Source organism: Anabrus simplex, chromosome 2, assembly GCF_040414725.1.
Source record: "Anabrus simplex isolate iqAnaSimp1 chromosome 2, ASM4041472v1, whole genome shotgun sequence".
NCBI lineage: Eukaryota > Metazoa > Arthropoda > Insecta > Orthoptera > Tettigoniidae > Anabrus > Anabrus simplex.
In genome coordinates, this window is record NC_090266.1 from 280,773,251 (window position 1) to 280,788,574 (window position 15,324).

Sequence of the window (15,324 nt, forward strand, 5' to 3'; positions counted from 1 at the left end):
GCAAATAAGGGCGAATAACATTTAAAATGTAAGCATGAATTTTTTTAAAAACTGAGCTGAAAATTTTATAACATGCCTATCTGCGATGATGAGAAATGATCGTTACTCAAAAATTGTATGTCGACCTTGATCTTGAAGTTACTTGAAAATAAAGCAAACAAATGTGATGGTACAGTAAATTTTCACCCTAACTATTCTAACGAACTAGATTAGTACATTGAGCTTTGTTCTTGCTGATTAGGAATTTAGTTAACAAGTTTGTAATTTGATAGCGAAATGGTCCAGAGCGTAATTCAAGATCGAATAATCGATTATAATAAATTTTTCAATACAAAATCTATTTGAGAATAATGAATATTATTGAATTAAATTTCTTCCTAATGCGTTAATGATAATTTTACACTATTTCAATATTTCACGAACATTGCATTACGTTTTAAACATTAACAGAACTTGTGCTGTCGTATAACATCTGAACTGAATCGACACACGAACCATGCATCTGGTCGTAATTTATTAATGACTTCTTGTTCCATTAATTAATTAAATAATAAATCTTAGTAAAACTCCGAGTTATGTGGTCAACTACCCGAACTGAAAATACCATTAGCTCTCATGACACATAACCAAAAAAAATCCACAACGCTGAAATCTGGTAGCAACGTTAACATTTCTACATCGAGAAATGAATACAAAAGATTTGCCTGCGTGGCATATAAATAACTTGAATCGCATAAAAATAATCATGGTTACAAATTTGAAATAACTCAATATATACACCATTAACTATAGTCACAAATTCTACAAATGACTATCTACAGAAGAAATCTGTACATATTGACATAACGTGATAACACGCAAATCTAGCACTCACCCAATGTAGAGTTCCGCACATTAGACAACCGGGTGATACTTATTAATTCAACAGATGGTCAGAAATATAAGCCGTGAATGACTAAATATAGCTTTTCACAATAATTCAAGTTTACAGATTTTATTAATGAAAATATGCAAAACAATCTCAATAATCCTTAGTAACTATAATTAGGAAATGCTCGGGTACTATCGGATGTCTCCAGCTACCAATTAAGTGATATCACAAATGTGAAGACTAAAAATCACATCTTATCTTTCAACGACACGGGCTTAATAATTCATAAAGACTTCGAAAACACAATTACCTAACTTTAGAAGACGCAACTGTCTTCCAAAATATCACACATCAATGACCCTCTCGTCAATACCACGTCGCTAATTCTTCACATACGGGTTACACATTTCATTATGCGAAGAACACAATTGTAACATTTATATTCCGGCGATGAATTCCAATCATTGCACATCAGCCGAGACTCAAATATATTTAACTGCAATCCAAGGCAGTATCTCAAGAAACACGTGGTCAGAAAATTTACGAAGTATCACTAACACAACTACACTGGATTCCTTTGAATTCAATGTCGAGGATTCGACCTCGCACATAATTATATAACTATAAATTGGAAATTTTCATAAATGAACCTTATCATGTATCTACTTTAACATTCCGATGAAATTAACTCCATCACTATGAAGCTTATAAGTTCCTAAATTTACTGAAATACTATTTAAAAACAAAAATATTACGACAGGAAGTTCATTAAAATGCTCTCAATTCACAGATGAATTAAAATTCCTTAAAGGTTTAATGATGACGAAAATAACACACAGATATGACCCTGATGATCCGCCACTGTGACTACAGTTTAACCAACGGTATCCAATCTATCATCCTAAATCCAAATAAACTATATCCTAGAACTGAACACCACATTCTAATGATGCACATAGATGAATGCATACCGAAAGAACTACTGCACATGAAAATATAAGAGCCAATAAACTGCAAGACCACACCAAGAAAAAGGAAAAATAAATATTCGCCTCTTACAGAACAGACATACAGTGCAGTTTAATGTCGACTTAGCCTAGACCGGTGGTTTCATTTCGAAAGATGGGTTTTTGTCCTCAGATGATTTATCCTGACGCTTTTGACTGTGGTTCTACGATATTAGCACTACATGATGATGTAGAAGTTGCACATGATGAATTGCACCCTCACGACGTGATGTTGGCTGAGGTCCTCTTCCGCGACGTCCGTTCCTTGTAGAAATGTGCTGTTAATTGCACAAAATAATTCGTAGAAATTCTGGCGAAAATCTTCTCCACTATCGCAGAATAATACGTACTTTTTCAACATATAAGGCGATGTTTGATGTCTGTTGGATTACTGAGTTAAGTTTATCAGTGTTACACCTAGCAAAGTACCCTTTCAAATGAGAAAATCTTCCCTCTCTAACAGCTGTTAACGACAGGCTGTACTTGACTGTGCTTGAGTACCTCTTACCATACACCAACGGTAAGGCATTTTTAAATTCAAAGATTCATTATTACAGAAATTTTGCTCGTGAACAGATGAGATTTTCTTCTGAAGACGCGAAACCAAGTTCTCTGCGAAACATTAAGAATTTCACCTCGTTTTCTGACACGGCAAACGCCCAAAAGCTTCTTATCATGTCTAGGAAGATAGTTTGTGTCTCCAGGGTAGAGTCCGGTCTGCTATGAATGACTGCTTGGAGGAGCATCTCAGTATAATGGTAACGTAAAAAATAATTCCAATTCTTGTAAGACAAGTGTCACGGTGCCACTCATAGAAAATGCTCTCTGTCAAGCGTACAACGGGTTGGATTTTGTTGTCAATGGCAGCCTTCATTGCTGATTCTTTTCACTCAGCTGTTTTCCGTAAAATACACATTATGTCCTATTTTTTATGGTTTGTGGGTTCTGAATGCCCTGTTCGGAATATTTTTGCATGATAGTCGAATCAGACTCACATGCGTTCAAATCTTTTATTATGGTTATTGTTAACTATTCATTTCATTTTAATATTTTGGTGATCTTGTGAGATAATGTGTAGTTTTTCCATTCTTCGTTTGATATTTTATTCATCAAATTCAATTTACGTAGAACTCAGTATTTTTCTTTTCACTTTCCTGCACCCCAACAAGAATATGAGCAAGACCAAGACCCTTGATTTAAACAACACTACATTAACAACATAGAAAATGTCCTGCTGAATTAATTTATGCACTGGAAGGATTTAAAGAAAAGCAATGACCAAAAGGTACTCACAGAAGGATTAAATCATATCAGTGGCAGGAACGGGCGAGTATGGCCGTGAAAGCTACCATTGCAGAAAAAAGAAATGTACACAATATAGAATCCAATTAAAAGTTTAAATTGGAAAAGAACATTAATAACGAGTTCCACTGAATCGATCTCGACTAACCAGGCTTGAGATGGAACATTCTAATATAGGATGATGCTGATCCGTGCTTCCTTGCTTAACACATGGCCTCTCGTTGACTGGTTTAATCCATCTTAACAACAACACGAAGTTTGCAATCACCCCCACCCAACTTTCTTCGTAGTGAGCCTTACAGTTGTATAACAATAGGTTCTCGAGGAAAAGCGGCTATTGCATTCGTACAATTAACTAAACTGGAATGTATTGCTAGTCCTTAAAATCATATGAGACAGGATCCAAAACTGACAGGGATAGGCGTATATATCCTTACCGTAAATACTTTAAAATATCGATGTACAATCAATCTCCTTCAAGATAACAACTTCGAGCAACTATACCGTTTGGCCCGCGTTTGTAAAGTTCTTGCAAGTACTGCAAGAAGCCATCATTAGTAACATCCCGTCACGTCTTGTGCGAAGCTACTTATAATGGTATGATTTGCAGATGCAAAATAACGTCCCTTTAGGTGATTTCTCATAGTTAGAATAGGCCAAAGTCGCTGGGAATTATATCGCGTAAACAGGCAGGATGGTGAAACAAACAATTTCTATATTTGGCGAGAAACTTCGAAATCAGTACAGACCGATGTTAAGATCCTTAGTCAAAATGCGTTGGCAGTTTATCACTGATACCTCAGTCGTGTTAATGATATATTCGGTGAGTTGATGCTGATTCTCGCGAACACATTTCCATATGTGATTAACTATTTCATCTGGTCGATCAGAGGGCTCATTAATGGAAGAGGATTCTTGGCCCCCTTCAAAACGCCGATGCCCCTCCAACATTTTAATCTCCCCTTCGTACTTACCATAAACTGCCGTTAGGACTTTAAAAAGCTCCGAAGCTGTTTTCACCAACGCTGACAAAGTTCAATATCTTCACACTTCTCTTAAAAGCCCACTTATCTTACTTCACAACATAAAGATATATCAGTGGCCTTTCTAGACGTACCAGGAAAGTTGTGATTGGCCATCCATTCTTCAAGCAACACGTTGAAACCTATAGCTTTTGTGCCAGTAGTTTGGCACTCCCGGCTGCTTCAAAATTACCCCTAGTGCTACTGTACTGCATTGGATTCAGAAAAGACTGAGACTCTTAATGATTTGTGAATATTGGGCTAGATGTCTCTAGCGTCATGTTGTAGCGCTTCCTTGTGACTATCTGGGAGAAAATTGGTTTTTCATTGTTTGATAACCTGCTTTGGCATTCTGTTGTTTCTGAGTGGTAACGGTTCTTGTTTACATTTTTCCACCAATTGTGTCCGTCTTTACGAGTAACTTTGAGCCAGTAGGAAAAGACATTACGTAATTTTGTTCTGGAAGTACCCCAGCCCCTTATATCAACTTAGTGTTTCTTGAGTGTAAGTAAATCTATCAACGATGGATCGCTGAGTGTTGCAGCTGGGAGTTCTCCCTTCAGGAGAAATATTGGGGTGGTGGGGGGTTGAGGGGCTGGCGGACTGCTCGAGTACAGTGGCGATAATCAAGACGTACAACAGAAAAATGAACTTATGGACTTTGGTGTTTGTTTTGAGAAGATTACTACGACTCTTTTAGAATATAACTGTTCAGTCCTCGCCTTTCTAAAAATTTAACGTATTGTTTTCTTTGTTAACTTTATATTCATGTAGGTTCTGTCCTCCGTCTTCGGACTAGGTATGTTGCCCTGATGGGCTTTTCTAAAATATGGGGAAGCACGAGTGAGGGTACGTCTTGAACTTCCTAGCACCTTGAGGTTGGTGGCCAATTTTTTTCTTAACTTTAAATGTATTTCTCTCTTTCGGTATTTCACCATTTCTTTTATTTTAGTCACCACGTAGTATGGACTAGCTTTAGGTTTCGGGGCCGTTGCCCAGTTAGGGTCGTTTTGTTAAATTTATCAGGAGTGCTTTTTTTAGCCTCCTTTCTTGTCAGTCTCGACCTAAGTTTAATTATTCGTTTTCCATTTCTGTTTAATCCAACGGCCGTAGCCGTGTTGAAACACCGGATTTCGTGAGATCTCCGAAGTTAAGCAACATTGGGCGTGGTCAGGAGTTGGATCGGTTGCCACGCGCTGTTGGTGGGGAGTAAGGGAATGGAGGAGCGGAAAGGAACTGGCCACCCTACCGCACGTAAACTCCGGCTCAGGAACACCTCTGCGGAGGTTCGGACCTGCCTTCGGGCAGAATAACCCTTACCTATTTCTGTTTACGGTCTTGTAGTGTGGGCATTCCGCTCGTGTGTTTTGGATCTCTTGAGCCTTTTTTCTTGAATTAACGAGTGTACTTGCCGAAAGGTAAGGGAGTATGTAGCTCTTTCTGTGCTATGATCTCCTAGGTCTAATGAGTTACGGGGTTACGATTCGATCCGTGAAATATGTGAGGAGCTTCGACTCCTTTTCTCTGCGTTACTAGGAATTGATTATGATTGTAAAGGCTGGCCTAAACTATTACTCTGTATAAGGTCCTATGCTTATGGTACTTGGAGCTTCGCCCCTATTATTTTCTTGATGTTATTTTTACACCCAACATTTTGTAAGGGTAATTTATTATCTCCTACTGAGGTCATTCAGAGCTATTGAGCTTTTCTTTCGTGTAACTTATTCAGAGATAGGGTGTTCCCAATTACATGGTTGGTGCCTGAGCTATTTGCTCAACTTTTGTATTTTATTTTATTTTTTAATTTTTTTTTTATTTTTTTTTTTTTTTGCAATTAACATTGTGAATTTGTTATCTGCTGAAAAAAATACGTTTTTCAAAATGTTAATTTCTCTTAGCCCATGTTTGGCTTTGTCTACCCAATCAATCCAGGCACTTCCTATTCCTCTGCGAACCACGGAAACACGGTAACAGTTTTATAATGGCCATCATATTGCAAGGTAACATAGTATAATAAACACTTGTATAATGAAGCAGCAATGGGCCATCCAATAGTAATGTAACTCGGTATAAATAACGGTTTTACAGTGAAGTATCAGTGGATCATGCAGTTGTAAAGTAACGCGGTATAATCTACAGTTTTACAGTAAAGTGGCAGTGGGCCATCCAGTTTTAATTTTTTTTTTTTTTTTTTTTTTTTGCTAGTTGCTTTACGTCGCACCGACACAGATAGGTTTTATGATGACGATGGGACAGGAAAGGGCTAGGAGTGGGAAGGAAGCGGCCGTGGCCTTAATTAAGATACAGCCCCAGCATTTGTCTGGTGTGAAAATGGGAAACCACGGAAAACCATTTTCAGGGCTGCCGACAGTGGGGTTCGAACCTACTATCTCCCGAATACTGGATACTGGCTGCACTTAAGCGACTGCAGCTATCGAGCTCGGTAGTTTTAAAATAACACGGTATTATCCACAGTTTTATAGTGAAGAGGAATTACCTGCCGGCCGTAACTGACGAATTTCTGTTCCAAAGGAGCTATTTCCACCCTAAGAAAGTTGTGGGAGTACGCAAGGAAACGTATAATAAAAGGTACATGGAACGTACCCATGATCGAGTGTGGTACAACTTTCAAGGCATTATATTTTCTACTCTGGATTGCTCATAATAATCGATAGTTTTCAATTTCTGCAATGAATGTGGACGAAATATTGAAATGTTTAAAAGTTGAAGTAGAAATAGCACCTTTCGAACAGGCACTCCTCAGATGAGGCATTGAGATGGGAAAGGTAGTAAGTCATAAAACATGAATTTTACAGCAGAAAAAAAATCGTTTTTCAAACCTTCTGAAGCAGATGTTACTGAAAATAAATGATGTAAAATCAAGGAGCATTTAATTTATCTGTTTAACACACACAATTATGCTAATTATATTTTAGACACAAATTGTGCGATAAAATATATTGTACCGGGCGAGTTGGCCGTGCGTGTAGAGGCGCGCGGCTGTGAGCTTGCATCCGGGAGATAGTAGGTTCGAATCCCACTATCGGCAGCCCTGAAAATGGTTTTCCGTGGTTTCCCATTTTCACACCAGGCAAATGCTGGGGCTGTACCTTAATTAAGGCCACGGCCGCTTCCTTCCAACTCCTAGGCCTTTCCTATCCCATCGTCGCCATAAGACCTATCTGTGTCGGTGCGACGTAAAGCCCCTAGCAAAAAAAAAAAAAATATATATATATTGTGAAAATCTGATCAGTTTGTCAGCTGACGTGTAGGCTTCAAGAGGAAATTTCACGATAAAAGGCTGAAAATAACAACAAGCAAGGGATGCCAGAAACACCAGAGATCCCTTAATATTAAGACAAGAAAACATCCTACTACGGCACAAGTGTCCAATCAGGAGATAATCCCAAACTACGCTGCGACTAGGAAAAGAATGCTAGAATCGGAAACGTTTAACAAGGGTTTAAATGTTGGAAAAACTACCTGCAGAAAGAGAAAATAAGGGAGAATACGGAGGGTAAATCACTCGAACTCTATCACCGTACATGCTTATGTGAGCCTCGCATGGCGGAACCGCATAAGGAGAACCGACACTTGCCCGTGATTTGTTAAATATCTCAGAAATTACCCACGTAAAGCACAGAAAATAAGAAACCTAAAGGTCCAATTTCACTTTAAAACCAACAAAATAACTTCCTCACACAATACGATCTGAAAAAGCCTCTACATTTTGAATACTGCCCTTACATTGTCACCGGCCAACTCACGCAAAACATTTACATGCAGGGAAGACAGATACTGAAATAGAGAATCGCCCTTTCATAGGCAGCTATTCATTGGACACCGTTAGTGGCAACTTAACAGTTTAGAAAGGTGGTAAAAACCTCGAAAACTATATTTGTCATTGCTATATATGGTTTCAAGGGGTAGCAGTAGATGGCGCGCAGAAAGGTACAAAAAGGGCAGACAAACTACAGGAAGGGCCGTAGCTCCGCCTATTTCTTGGAGTTTCTGCTAGATACCACGCAGAATAAATTCAAGCAAGAAGTTGCTTTCCTGTAACAGTTATTATATTATTATTATTATTATTATTATTATTATTATTATTATTATTATTATTATTATTATTATTATTATTATTATTATTATTATTATTATTGTACCGCGAGGTACACCCGCCCCGTTCATTCAAATGAAGCGCTTTGAAGAATGCCATCTAATATATGAATTTTGCAACAACTAAAAAGAGTAGTTTGGACTTTTCTCTACAGATGTCTACTAAAAACTGATGTTATGCCTTCTGGTGTGAAGAGGAATTATTAAAATTTTAAGTATTTTTTTACTTTAAGGTTTACTACACTGAGTTGATTATTCTTTGCTTTTGGTATGTTAAAGTTGACAACACTTCGATCACTTCCCGCCAACTTAACATGTTGGCCAATAGAAAATGTTGTATATTTATTTTTCGGCCAATCAAACTATGTCAAGTATTTATTTAATTACCCAATAAGAATGGGGGGGGGGGTGTCGGGCTTTAGCTCAGAGTTCTCCAGAACCTTCCTCTCGGATATAAGAGCTGGCATATTTTTCGACCAGGTTGTGTTATTGATCGTCCAGTCTACTCAGTGTGTGTTAATAGAGGAGGCGGGGGCGGCTCGCCCATCATCGATTATTCCATCAGCTTAAGGTAATGGCAGCCATTATTTAACTAAGTGATAGCCTCTGAAAGATAGCTCGAGAGGAAGGTAACCATAAATTTCCAAAAATGTAAATTTCTACTTCTAAGGTAAATTTCAAACAAGCCGAAAAGCACTTCGCTGAAATTAGGGAATAGAAAGTGCGATACCCTTTCGTATTCCCTCTCAACTTGATTTTGAAGTGACTATGATATTTTAACCTTTGTAACTTAACTTTCCTCCATCTAGTCTCCTCAGTAGCATAGGATTAGCCTCTGTAACTTCGGGCCAAAAGCCCAGGTAGGGTTTTAATCCTTTAATTGCAAATTTCAAGGACTGCAAGTGTCCGCCTCCATATCATTTTGGGTTTCGGGCCAGTAATTTTAACCTGTTGTTTTCCACAAAGGCCCGATAGAATAGGTATACGACACCCCTGTAAAATTCAATTTCATTCTTTTATGTTAAGCGGTTAGACTGTTGAGTGTCTAAGACGGCAGTGAATACTGTTTGAATTGTAAAATGTAAGTTGTGCCTGTGTTGGGCCTGGACCCTTGTGGAACTAGGTTTCCAAGTGTCAAATTTTTAACAGAGCAAAGACGCTCCTGGTTAAATGGTGCCTGTGAAAGGCCGGTGTGGTACAGGGCTTGGAGAGTAGTCTGCTAGATAATTATGTGGAGCAAAAGGTGCTCTTGAGACATTGTATATTTTGAATACTCTGTGGAAGAAACTGGGAGGTTCGTCGCCTTGAAGGAGCCGCAGTGCTCATGGAGAATGTATAATTAGGGAGCTTCAAGCTCAAAGTGTTGTTATTCTGTATTCTAATACTGTTATCCTATCTTCTGAACTTTTGTACCTGAATTATCAAGTTTGTCTTTGAAAAAAATTAGAAAAGAAATATAACGCTAATTTTGAAGTTGTAATTAATCTTTGACTATCTTAGATAGTACCCAGTCATGCCCACGTCTTCTTTCACCTCTGTCCACCACGGTATCCCCGTAACAATAATAATAATCCAAGGTGCGCGATTTGTAGTTTGATGAGTCAGCATTTTTGAATTGTGCTGCGTCAGTAAGGCTAATGTCTGATGTCATCATGATGTCATAACCTAACCTACGGTACCCTAACCTAACTTTACAGGATCCATTGAGAAGCCCATCTGGCATGTTACTGGCTGGATTTGTGGGTGAAGAGTTCCCCCTGCACCGTCGCTCGGTTCACCAAAAAATTGCCGGTGCCCTTAGCTGTCCTCCTTAGGCTTGATGCCCAGGGTCGCTGAGCGAAGTGATGTAGTGTGCACAGTCGTTTTTATACTTAAGTCTAGCGTCTGACAATGTGAGGCCACACGGAGCAACTAGGCTAAGTTTAGTCCGTCACCTACGAAATACAATATGGCCATCAGATAAGCAGCTGACGGCTATCGGCAAACTAATTGTTTGACAATCACTCACCAGGTTCGCAGTTAAGCTCCCTACTTCCTCAACATTCAAATGCGCACAGTTCGAAGAAATTACAGCAAATATTTTCATGTTCATTCCCCTCATACCTCACAGCGATGTTTACAAATATTAATGTCTACACTACCTTCTTAAATCAAACATGCAACTCCAGTATGCCAAATTAGGTAAATAAATAGTTGCCACATCAAGGCATACGTTTCTTAGATAGAAATTAAAACGCTTTCTTGGTTTTGCCGTTAAGATTTCACTGAAGTTTTAAACCTTCATGTTGAGAGGTTTCCGACTGAGTTTTATTCATCGCTCGCACTTCTGTAAATGATTTGTGACAATTTTACTTAAAAGTGGCTTTAGAACTATTTCTAAAAAGAGCAGTGGGAGCCCATCATTACAAGTGTCACATTTTATTTATCTTGTGAATTTGTCTTTTATGAGATTGGAGCAGCTTAGTGATTCATTTCGAGGAAGCTGCAATATGAAAATCAGGAACAATTGTCAGAAGCAATACAAAAGATAACTAGGGTCCTTAAAAGGTAATAGTGACCTTTCGTTATCAGACGGATGGATTATTTCATGCTTCAAAATTACCACGTCCCTGGTAATTATCGGTTACTATTCGAAGAACTTGAAAACCACCGAGCGAGTTGGCCGTGCGGTTAAGGGCGCACAGCAGTAAGCTTGTATGCGGGAGACAGGGGGTTAGAACCCCACTGTCGGCAGCTCTGGTTCCCCATTTTTACACCAGTCCACGGCCGCTTCCTTCCCACTTCTAGCCCTTTCCTATCCCATCGTCGCCATAAAACCTATCTGTGTAGGTGCGACGTAAAAAGACTTGTAAAAACTTGAAACCCGTATTCTTCGACTGCTTTAATGGCATCTATTGTAAATTTTGCCAGCTGCTTTCCAGTTAGCGAATAAGTGAAATATAATGAAACCGGTAGACTATTCTAGAAAATATTGGCAAGCCCTTGAATAGAATAAACAGTAGTATGTCGGCCAGCTTGAATTCAACGCCCAGTGCATCTCTGTCGACATCTCTAATATCGAAACATGCTTCAAGTTTCTATCATAATTGTAGTAATATTTGAATACTGGTTTCCCATTGCTATTCGAAAGTTCAATATTACGAAAGCCGTAACAAATGTACTAGTTAGTAAGTGTAATGACGGTATTGTCTAATTCCATTACTATCTTAAGGCGCGCTAGTAGTACTTAGCGGACAGATCTCACCCGAGCACGGCCGAGTATAGATGGCCCCGGGGGGTTCGATTCCCAGCCACGTCGGTGATTTTAACCTTCATTGATTAATTCCGATGGCTCGGGGACTGGGTGTGTGTGCGCCGTCTTCATGATTATAATTCATCATAGTTAAGTCTATATCCTCATAGAAGCGCGGGTCGCATATACGGCGTCAACTTGAAAGATCTGCACCAAGCCTCTTCGGAGGCCACACGCCATGAATAGGTTTGTTAGTACAAAGCCTGCATCTAGATTTGACGGTACGATGCAACAAATGATAGACGTTATGTGCATTCGAGGGTTCATTTACAAGACCAATCAAGTAAAACAAAACTTACCCAAGAAGAGAAATTTTGAAGGGGCTAAAAGTATTTAGATTGTAAAATAAACTGGCAGCAAACGGCGCGTATGAATTACAGTATACCATGTAAAAATACACTTCTGTCCCAGGAACACGTGCGTATATATCTTCAGATTCCAGAAAACTTCCAATATTCTAAGAAGTGGGAACAAATATATAAATTGTTGATCAATTTTCAATTTTCATGTTCAAATTTGTTAACACACTGAGTGAAGCTGACTAGTATTAAAAATTTTGTAGCAAAATTGGAGACTGGAATCTCCGTATTCCATAAATAGATATCCAACTAGACATTAACAAACTAACCGATGATCTGGAAAATATAAAATACTGGACTAAAAATAATTCCCTTAAAGTCTATCCATTCAAACCGCAAGAAATCATAGTAGGATCCAAAAATAGTCATACCAAAATGAAAAGTGTTAAATTCCTCCAATCCTGTTCCACGCAATACCAATAAAAATAAATGAAACTCTAAAGAAACGTGGCCTCATGTTAACAAGTGTTTAAACTGGACAGAGCACACCATGAAAATTTGCCAAAGATTATTATTTTCTTTGCTCTTACCTTAAAAGTTTATGGGATCTCCGTCTACTAAATACGATGAAGTTACTGTTTCAGAACTTAATTCTACCCATCTTCGATTATGGTGACGTAATATACAAGAATCCAAACACCAGACTTAACGCTAAACTTTAGTGGGCTTATAATACATGCGTCCGTTTTGGATTAAACGAACTGTAGTAACCGTCGTTGACGGGTCAATCATGTAGCATGTGCAAAGTTGTCTAACTCGCCCAGCTACTTTCCGACAATATTCAGGCACGATGTTTTACTGGGGACGCAGCTATCGAATATCAGTGGCAGCAGAAGGAACAAATCACATCACAACAAACAATGATCAATATAATGTTATTGTTGATCAGTTTTATGAGCTTTCAATACCATAGTCCTTCACATTTAGTTTTCTTCCGACTCGGTGATAATAGAGCATCTAGTGTAAAGGGAGTCCCTCCTGCTTTCATGACTCCATCGTTTCTTATTCTTCAAGCGATCGTACCTTTATGACTTTTTCTCATTTTTTTGTAATTATCTTCACGACTATGGACCGATGACCAGGCAGTTTTATACATGCATACATTTATTTCCAAAGAGTCTATACAGAGCTCACCTCCAACTGTTAGTAGTTAACAAATCAATCTAATATACAGTTATAAGTAATAAACATGCTGTGATAGGTATAGTGGCCCTCCACGCAGTGATCACTGCCCGGTGGAGCCTGGTGTTTACTATAAATTCGGCTATTGCCAGGAAATCGCGAGGAAATTCACGATAATACTAAGAGTTTGTAATAATATAGATAATAGCTCCCTCTTGCAGTGATAACTGCTGGATGGAGCCTGGCTATTAACAAAAGAATAAACTGTAATAGGGATAGTGGGCCCTCCACGCAATGATCACTGCGCGTGGGAGTCTGGTGGTTACCAGATATTCGGCGCTTGCCAGGAATCGCGAGGCTACTCACGATATTAAAGGGATTTTAGAATAATCGGAATAATACGCAATTTTATACTTTAAGAGAATCATGACAAAAACCATCGCCAGTTAACACGATTGAACACTATTTCCTTGTTACCAATGCTTAGCGCTGGTATGGACTAAGCAACATGACTATCATCATAGTCGGTACGGTAAAAATGTATAAGCTATAAATAATCTTAAATCGAATTCTACATAACTTTATTTTTGTAGTATCAATCTATAGGACCACTAATAACATTGATTAAATGTTAGGCCTTCCTCGAAACTACAACTTCACTCAGCGTGATTAAAATTATTCATAACGTAGATTGTAGTGCCTCACGCCTTGACTTTATATACCTATTTTCATTAAATTCTCTTCAGCCATTTTCTCGTGATGCGCATACATACATACATACACATTTACATACATAAACGCATACATACATATATACAGACAGACAGACAGACAGACAGACAGACAGACAGATAGAAGACAGAAAGTTACCGTGCACACGACCGATAACAGAAATGACATTATTTTCTGAGCATGTACGGACAGAACTCTTATTTTATATATTCTATAGATATGCGCAGATATTGCCATTATATCACCTTGTTTTGAACAGCTGTCTTGGTTATATTTGGCAGAGAGAAGAAACCTTCACTTTGTCTCGCTTGTCCACAACATCCTCCGTACAGACACACCAAGTTATTTGAGAACGGAACTCAAATACTTATCATCCCCAAACAATATACCCACAAGGTCAGAAACTCTTCTCTACTGAGCTTCCCAATTTACCACAGGACAAGTGTCGGCAACTCGTTCATACCTGCAACTATACGCTCCTGGAATTCCCTGATGGCTTAAATTGGGGAGTGTCTGTTCAAAAGGCGCTATTTCCATCTTAAGAACGTTGTGGAAAAACGCAAGGAAACGTATAATAAAAGGCACATGAACGTACCCATGATCGGGTATGGTACTACTTTTAGGTAATTACATCTTTCTGGTCTGGATTCTTCATGGTAATCGATAGTATTCAAATAATGCAATGCACGTAGAAGAAATATAAAAACAAAAATTGTCAGTGGAAACAGCACCTTTCGAATAGACAACTCCTCAACTGAGGCATTGGCATGGCAAATGTAGTAGGTCATGAAACGTGAATTTTACAGGAGGAGGAAAAGTTTTTCCAACATTCTGAGAATAAATCATGTAAAATCAAGGAGCAATTCATTTATCAGCTGAACACACACAATTATGCTCATTATGTTTTAGACACAAATTGTGTGGTAAAATAGGTTGTAAAAATCTAATAGTTTTTTCAGCTGACGCGTAGGCTTCAAGAGGAAATTTCACGACAAAACAAATTATTATTTCATCCGAGATATCCAGATTAGCCAATAAGTAGGGACCTGCGTTTTTCGTGTTTGCAATAACACCGATTTTTTTTAATATTCCCTAAAATGCTTGGGAAACAGTTACCTATACATAACGTTGTTAAAAATTCGAAAATTAGACAGATTAATTTCGCAAAATTAAACGAAACGAGACAATAACGCGAATATGTCAACTTTATCACTTGTATATGAATAATAATGCGAATTCACGGTGTCTGTCTTCTTATAAATATTTTTCCACCGCCAGAATAGACCGTCATCAGAGTCCTGCACAGCGGCCTAGCCCATGAGCTGCTTCGGCAATAGACGGTAATGGGCTTTAGAAATCTTGAACATACCGTAAGAAGCCCGTGACGTCATCACACAGGCCGGGCTGGACACTGCTATGTCGTTCGTACGCGGTGAGCCAAGGACAGCGCTGTGGTAGTGCTATGGACTGACCCCTTCAATGTGTACAGTGTATAGCGTGT